The sequence below is a fragment of the Balaenoptera acutorostrata genome, chromosome 13 (assembly GCF_949987535.1).
Source record: "Balaenoptera acutorostrata chromosome 13, mBalAcu1.1, whole genome shotgun sequence".
Lineage (NCBI taxonomy): Eukaryota > Metazoa > Chordata > Mammalia > Artiodactyla > Balaenopteridae > Balaenoptera > Balaenoptera acutorostrata.
This window is the reverse complement of record NC_080076.1, coordinates 2,940,069-2,948,395: the sequence shown is the minus strand read 5'-3', so window position 1 is coordinate 2,948,395 and position 8,327 is coordinate 2,940,069.

The following is an 8,327-nucleotide window of genomic DNA, read 5'->3' as shown; positions in this document are numbered from 1 at the left end:
AGGGGGTGCCGTAGTTTTGCCTGGCTTCTTCATTGTCTTTGTTATTTAAATATCCTGTTGTGTAAGTATGAAGACAGGAAGTGAGTTATACAGAACCTTACACCGACAGCAGTATTGAGTTTCAGATGAGCAGATGTGTCTAGTGTTTGGGAAGCTGACATATATTTCGTTTTTCGAAAACGCTAAAAAGAACTCCATTTTCTCTGGGAACATTTTCAATATTTCAAAAGAAGCTTTGACAGTACTGCATAAATATTCTCTAGTTAATAATTGCCGCTTGGGCCTGTAACAGCAGACTTTAATTATTTAGCTTCTGCTTTGTGTTTCTTTGAAAAACACTAAAATCTTGTCTTCAACGGTGAGAGAGAGAAAGAGGTGGAATAAATGAGCAACACGAAATACACTGTGCATTGTTTCTGCCCCGGCTCTGCTGGGTTTTCATGCTGATGAGAATCTCTGGGCGGACAAGGAGGAGAGAGATCCTCTTACTTGGTCCACCCACCACTGCTGGCTTTCCTGCCAAAAACGGCCGCTGGTGTGGGAGCGTTTCCTCTGGTGCTCGGAACCCTCAACTTAGAGAGAATTGTTGAGAAAAGCTCCTTCCTCTTTTAGAGTCAGAATCAGAATAGCCCCCATCTGAGTCTTTTTCTGTTTGTTTGTTTTTCCATTTAAATATCCTTGGTGGCATCTTGAATTTCAGATGTTAGAAATCTATACCTTTTCTTACGTGGAGGAGTGTGAAATAATTTTGGTTGATAGTACAAGTTAGAAGCACCTACAGAATTGAGATTCTCGACTCTCGTCTTTCGAAGATAAACTGGACGAGATGTAGTGAAATGGCGTTTGGCGGGGTTCGAGATGTGATTGGTTTTGTTAACGCACAAAATGGAAACGGTGCTCTTAATTTACAAGGTATGAAAGCGACTCTTCGCATTGTCCCAGATGGAAACTTGGACTTGAGAAGAGGATTTAGAAGGAAGAGTTTTTAGGCGTTTCCCTTAGTTTCTGAGTGAGCTCTCCCACTCCCACCCCCTCCTTCCATGGGGTAAGGAGATAGGGTCCATTTTCTGCTGCTGAAAATGCTGGAGCTTTATTACACCCTATGCTTCATCTCTGAAGCCAGCTCAGTGATGGATAACCGTGTGTCCCTGGCTTTAACACAGCGAATGTAACTTAAGCTTAAACAAATAACCTGTTTCCTTTCAAGTGTCTCTTAGAAAGATCAGAAAATTCTGTTGAGATTTAAAAGAATGTAAAATCCAGTGTTGGAGGTGGAGGGAATTGGCTACATTTTGCTGCCCTGAGTTCAGGCCGACCATTTGCATTCAGCCAATAATTAGTTTGTCAACAAGCTTTATTTAGGACCTACTGTCTTTTAAAAGTCATTTTAAGATTTGCGGAACAGATCCAAATGTTCTATTTCAAAACAAAATCAACAGCCTAATTCCTTGTCACTGGTTCCACTGCCCTTTTTTTTTTGTGTGTTACAAGGTATGAAGACTGTTATTTTGAAAGCCGTGTGCACGTCTATGAACAAATCATTTCAAACAGCCATTTGTATGAAACGTAAAGTTAATAAGCTTAAGGAGAGCATTGTCCCGTATTTGGCTTGGGAGCGGCCCACCCCCGCTTCAAGTGGCATTAGTGAAGCCCAGCTTTAAAAGCTTAACGAGCAGGCCGGTCACCCACAGTAGGTAGCCTTGTTAGAAACTACAATTTGGTCCAAAGACAGCTTTTTTATTTATTTGATTTGCTGCTTTCTCAGAATTACGTAAGCTGTTGCTGGTCATATTGATTTCATGTTAGAATCACTTGAAAACATCGTTTGGCTAGCTGCATTCCAGGCATCTTAGCTGGATCTCTGTTTCTGGGTTTTCTCAAACATTGAAAAAAACAAATCAATGGTCCTTTGGCCACTTGAAATCTTGTCTTTATTTCGCTTCAATAACATGAAGCTGCAGACAGACCCTGCAACACTAGAGCATGTGAAGGTGAGTATAGATGTAGAGGTATTACGTTTATAATTGGATTTTAATAAACACCGTCTTCCAGTTATGATTCTACTTTGGTTACAATTTGTTCTAGGATTCCTACCCTTAGTCTTAATGTGATAACAAATTTATTCTCCAAGTATTAGTTACTGGTCTTTAGGTTTGATACAGAAACTCTTCTTACATCCATTCATGGGCTTTGCAACAGAAGTCTAGTTTATCCCTAGAACTGTCAGACTCGTCAGAAAATAATACCTCCTGACATTTGCAGAGTTAAAATATAGGATTAATGATCAGCTTTTAACATGCAAATTAAGTATTCAGTATAAGAATATTCGGTGGTCCTTTTACCCATCTTATTTAACTCAAATTCTCCATTAAAATTAGAGGGGCTGGGGCTTCCCTGGTGGCTCAGTGGTTGAGAATCTGCCTGCCAATGCGGGGGACATGGGTTCGAGCCCCGGTCTGGGAAGATCCCACATGCCGCGGAGCAACTGGGCCCGTGAGCCACAATTACTGAGCCTGTGCTCTAGAGCCTGTGCTCCGCAACAAGAGAGGCCGTGATGGTGAGAGGCCCGCGCACCGCGATGAAGAGTGGCCCCCACTTGCCGCGACGGGAGAAAGCCCTCGCACAGAAACGAAGACCCAACACAGCCATAAATAAATAAATTAATTAATTAATAAAAAAAATAAAAAATAAAAAAATAAAATAAAATTAGAAGGGCAGGTTGAGTCTTTCCCTCACTCGACGGGGGTCACATTAGGACGGTGCTTCTAACTAGACTTTGCGGGTAAAATGGGAAATTACAAGGAAGGCTACTTGGAAAAGTAGCATATTTGTAGTTCCACTGAAATGCCCTCAAGACTTCAGAGAAGTTAATGATTAACTTTAAGAACTGCAAGTCCCAAATCTGAATCCCTCCTCGCGGCTGTTGGGCCCCAGCCTCTGAAATGAGAGAAGAGGGGAAATCTATGGCCTCCACATCCCAGGAAAAAGAGATCATCTTCCCTTTGTTCTGAGTAAAACTGGAAAAGATGATTTTTCCTGAAAACCTCAGCGTGGTTCCTGCTTTCTTGAAATGCTTAATAACATTCTCTGTCGGTAGCTCTTCACAATTATATAAAAGTTTTCACTCATGACAACCTATTAAGAGGCTACTTATACACACCAAATTATACGGTTAAAAACTGCCATATACTTTTGTAACTGGAAAAAGCATTTTAAACTCTAAGGCTAAAAAGAGCTATGTGTCTATTGTCTCTGCCACAAGAGGGGACATTTCTTTTGCAAGAGGTCTTTGCATTGCAAAAGACAAGTTTCACAGCTGCATTTCTCCTACAAAATAAAGTCCCTTTTTTACTTGAAAAAGATGATTTGCTATGTTCGAACCACCACCTCCTTCCTGCCATTTTGGTGGGTTTTAGGCTTCTTTGGCCTATTTCTTTGCTATAATGTACACAGTTGATCCCTAAAGCTTAATTTTTAATTGCTTATTGTCTCAAATGGTATCATGGGTTTATTGGGCACCTCTGTCCTGGGACAAGAGCATGCGAGGGGGTCCCCTGAACTGCACACCGTGAGGCAGGGTACACACACCGCTGGCCCCGGCAGGACGGCAGCAACATGAGACACGCACTGTATCATGCACACACCCCGCACTCGCAACCAGCACAGTGTGTGGGTCATTCTTTACATCACAGTGTACAGGCTCACAGGAAAAGTACAATTAAAGTACCAGGAATTTTGGTCATAACAAACTGCTTCTAAATGGCTCCCAGGGGATTTCTTTTGTTACTTCGATAACAATGCCAATTTCAAAGGATACCACCGATTTCTAAGAATCCGAAGCCATTTCTTGTTAATAGCCTTTGAGAAAGGTCAGCCACTTATAAGCTGACCTCACGGAGTCTCTTTTCGGGGCCTTGAGATACTCAGCCACGGAGGCCAAGTTTTCGTGGAAGCCTTCACCAAGTGACACGAGGTTATTAACCCGGAGACACACACGTGAACCTTCAGACCTCACCCTTGATTTTCACCAGTAAAACCCTCGGAAGTGTTTGAACAAAGACAACTCTGCTTATAGTGAACATTCAGCCAGAGTTCTCTGTGTGCTGATGGGCCAGGGAAGTTTGGGGGGAGTGGGAGAAAGTAGAGGTTTGGGTGCAAAAGAGGCAGCCTTTTGAGCGTTTCGGGGTCCACAGCCTTTCATGCTGAATCAGAGGCCTTTCCACTCACAGAGCTGCTTCTGAGCTAAGTGGAAATTGCATTCAGCACGGCAGCAGGTAAGAGCTCCTGGTCAGTACTCGGGATGTTTTTTTTCCCCCACTTGTTTTGAAAGCAAGCAAATTCCTAGAGTATTACGTCTGGGAACACTGGTGGGATAGGCCGAATCCAGGAGGCCACACCATACGTACATAAAATGCTTATCAGAAACCCTTATGAATGTTATAGAGATCATTTAAAAATTACATTATTGACAGTAATGAAAATAATTATTTCATAAGGGCCATAATGACAGAAAACGGCAAGGATTATGGCATATCCATTTTCTTAATCTATATTCTTATTTTCTGTAATGCATATCTTACCAAAAAAAAAAACCCACCAAGAGTAGAGATGGGGCTTTCCTGTTTGCTAGGAAACAGGTGTTTAAACTGTGTAGATGAATATTTGTCAAATATTAGTAATTTTGACTACCCTTTCTGCATCTCTCTTGTCCCCAAAATCCCCAACTGATGACCACCTGCACTAATATTATGATATGTCACCAAGACCATGCAGAGAAGTTTCTACTGAGGCTTCCTTTCTTTTATAAATAGATCTCCAAGCATGTCAGTTTTGCACTGTCAAAAGCCCTGAAATGATTTCGGGGAAGTCGGTATTTTAAAAGCCCATTTAAAAGAACCAGGTTTGACATCGGGATGAGGATCTTATCAGGAGAAACTTCGTCTTCATACCGAAGGGGAAAGACTTATGTGAAAGAATGAACTACGTTGCATTTAGAAAAGGAAAATTAAGTGGACTTTAGCATGTTTTTTACTGTGATCTCTGTTACCCGGAAACAAGTTCTAAGGGACGTTAAAGTCACTTTAGTTCTTTAAAATGAAAGTCAAAAATGGGGGTAAAAAACAGTCTTTGGGCATGAGAAAAACTGCTGTCTTAAAAAAAAAATCCAATATCTAGAATTATATTGAATAAATACCAAAAAATACTCAGTGATTGTCAAGACTAACAGGCCAATTCATATCACTTTTTTTTTTTTTTTTAATTTTATAGCTACTTTATTTATTTATTTATTTATTTATGGCTGTGTTGGGTCTTCGGTTCGTGCGAGGGCCTTCTCCGGCTACGGCAAGTGGGGGCCACTCTTCATCGCGGTGCGGGGACCGCTCTTCATCGCGGTGCGCGGGCCCCTCACCATCGCGGCCCCTCCCGTTGCAGGGCACAGGCTCCAGACGCGCAGGCTCAGCAGTTGTGGCCCACGGGCCCAGCCGCTCCGCGGCACGTGGGATCCTCCCAGACCAGGGCCCAAGCCCGCGCCCCCCGCACCAGCAGGCAGACTCCCAACCACTGCGCCACCAGGGAAGCCCCATATCACTTTTAAAAGGCATTGGATGGCCTGATATAAGACACCAGGACCTCGGCCCCCGTGTCTTGTTGACTTGAGGTCGCTGGAGACAGCTTAGGGTTTGCACACCTTAAACCAAATAGAAATGAAAAGTTGGTAAGAGCACAGCAACGTGCACACACGATATAAAAGTGACAATGCACACAGAATTCAATTACATTTTGCAAGAAAAGTGACTGAGACATGTCACAAAAGTTGGATGAGGGAGAGAGAATTTCCCAACTACCGTCATAGTTTCTATGTCAGACTGTGGTCAGTTCACATTTACCCAAGTAACAGAATAAATAATTAATCCTTAGATGCTACTGTAGATTTTTTGCATTTAGAAAATCTTTGCAGACCGCCAACCTAAAAAAAACAATCACTGATGCCTTTAAATGAAAATGCCCATTTACTTCCTCATCAGAGATTTATGTCTTCCAGTTTTTTTTCATGTCCCTTAGAGACTGATCAGTGATGCTTCCACCAAAATCCAATATATCATTAAAAAGAAATGCAAATAAAAGAAACAAATACTGTTGAGAAAAGCAAAACCTAGGAGGCTGTTTATCTGATCCTCAGGTGGTTGCACAGGCAGTTTTCTTATTTTAGAAACCATAGTAAAGAACCATCTATTAATTAGTTTGTTAATTCTTGAAAGAAACTGCCCGCGCGAGTGCCTGCTTGCGGTGTTGGTGAGAGCAGGGCTTTTATTCACCCACACAGGACAATATGGGTCGTCTGTTCGAGCAGGCTTCTCCTGGAGTCCCCACTGCTGGGCTCTGTTTCTTCATGCACCGGGAAGACCTCGACGTGGGCTTCAGGACAGCCATATCTTCACAAAAGGAGCCTTAAACCCTCCACGTTTTCACCACCAGCTGCGGGGTCTGCGGCAGAGTAACGCGTCTGCTGTGCCTTTAAAAGAGCAGCTGCGTCCTCTCCTCTCTCTAGTGTTTGCACTTTTACCTGTAATCTGATTGTGGGGAGGAAAGGAAAACCTGGGCACCCCTCCCCGGCACCCTGGCACCATGATCGTTTGTTTAGTTAGTAATTCTACCTAGCAGGGACTTTTCTCTTCTCTGGGCGTGCTGTGCTCCATCCACAGAACTGCATCTCCATGGCAATGGAAAAACACGATGCTGGAGAGACAGGGAGGGCCCAGAAGCCCTGCCCTCGGCTCCCCGCCTCGCGGGAGGGGCTGGGCTAATTTATATGTCACGTTTAGGGGTGTTGGGATTCAGAGATCAAAGGAGGTCAAAAGGGGGCTGTTGGAATGGGAGATATTTATTGTGTTTAATATAAATACAAATGTGTCCAAGGAGAGAAACTGAAACCTTGGAAGTCCCATGGATTGTGGTGAATAAACATAAACACCACGTCTGAGAACGGGCAGCATGCTAAAACGAACTGGCACTTTGAAAAGCTGTCTTATTCTAAACGGGGGTAAATTAAGACAATGACCCTCTCAATGCAAAGTGAAAATACACATCAGTTGAAAACATTGGTTAAGATTTCTAGCTCTGCTTCAGATCTGCTGTGTGGTACCTTCTGGCTGTAAATGCCAGGATGACCCAGAGCGCTCGAGAAATTTCTGGTTACACTTCTTAGCAACATATGTTTTGTTATCAAGAACATTTGTTTCATACTATTAACTATACAGTTAACTTTGTGCCCGTTAAACAACGTTAATTTGACAAATTGTGGGCTGGGGTTATGGGTGCCGGTTAGAGAAAGGGGCTTTGTGCTTGGGGGTCTCCATTAGTGAAACAAGAAATAAGCCCCTAGTTAAACTGATATGATGGGGAATGACTTCTATTCAGTTAACTCAATTATTAGTGCTAATTGGGGGCCAGGTGAAGCATGGATAATTGAAATTCACAGATAATCCAAAAACCTCTATTTAACCAAGAACTTCAAACTTCTTCCCCATTTACCAATTACTGGAGGACCTAACAGATAGAAAACATGGATTAAACTGAGTTTCACTTCCCCAAAGATTCCCACTATGATGTCTTTTTATCGATGAGTTCAGGACAAAAGCCAAAGATTGACTATATTCCAGAGACTAAATTACAGACGGTCCTCAACAATGAAAAAGGAAAGGATTTTATTCCGAAAGTTTGTTTGTAAATCAGCTATTTGAAACTCGGAACAATGTGATTTATTCACTGTCATTGGATTCCAAGGCAGCCCAGAGAGGCCAACTGGTAACCTAATGACACAGGAAATATATTTAGAATTCTAAGTCCCTTAATCAATCCCTTTTGAATCCTAAACCCTTAGCCTCCAACCCCTAAATCTCTCTGAGCCTTAAATCTAAGGGGTTTTTTTTAAATTGAAGTAAAATTCACATAACATAAAATGAACCATTTTAAAGGAACAATTCAGTGACATTTAGTGCGTTCACGGTATTGTACAGCCATCACCTCTATCTACTTTCTAAACATTTTCACTGCTCCCAAAAGAAACACCCTTTAGATCCATTAGCAATCCTTCCCCACTCTCCCATCACCTCAGTCCCTGGAAACCACCAATCTACTTTGAGTCCCTATGGATTTCCTGTGGTGGACATTTTATATAAATGGAGTCATACATGTGGTCTTTTGTGTCTGGCTTCTTTCACTAACATCATATATTTAAGGTTCATTCATGCTGTATCATGTGTCAGTACTTCATTCATTTTTACTGCCAAATAACATTCCATCGTATGGATGAACCACATTTTATG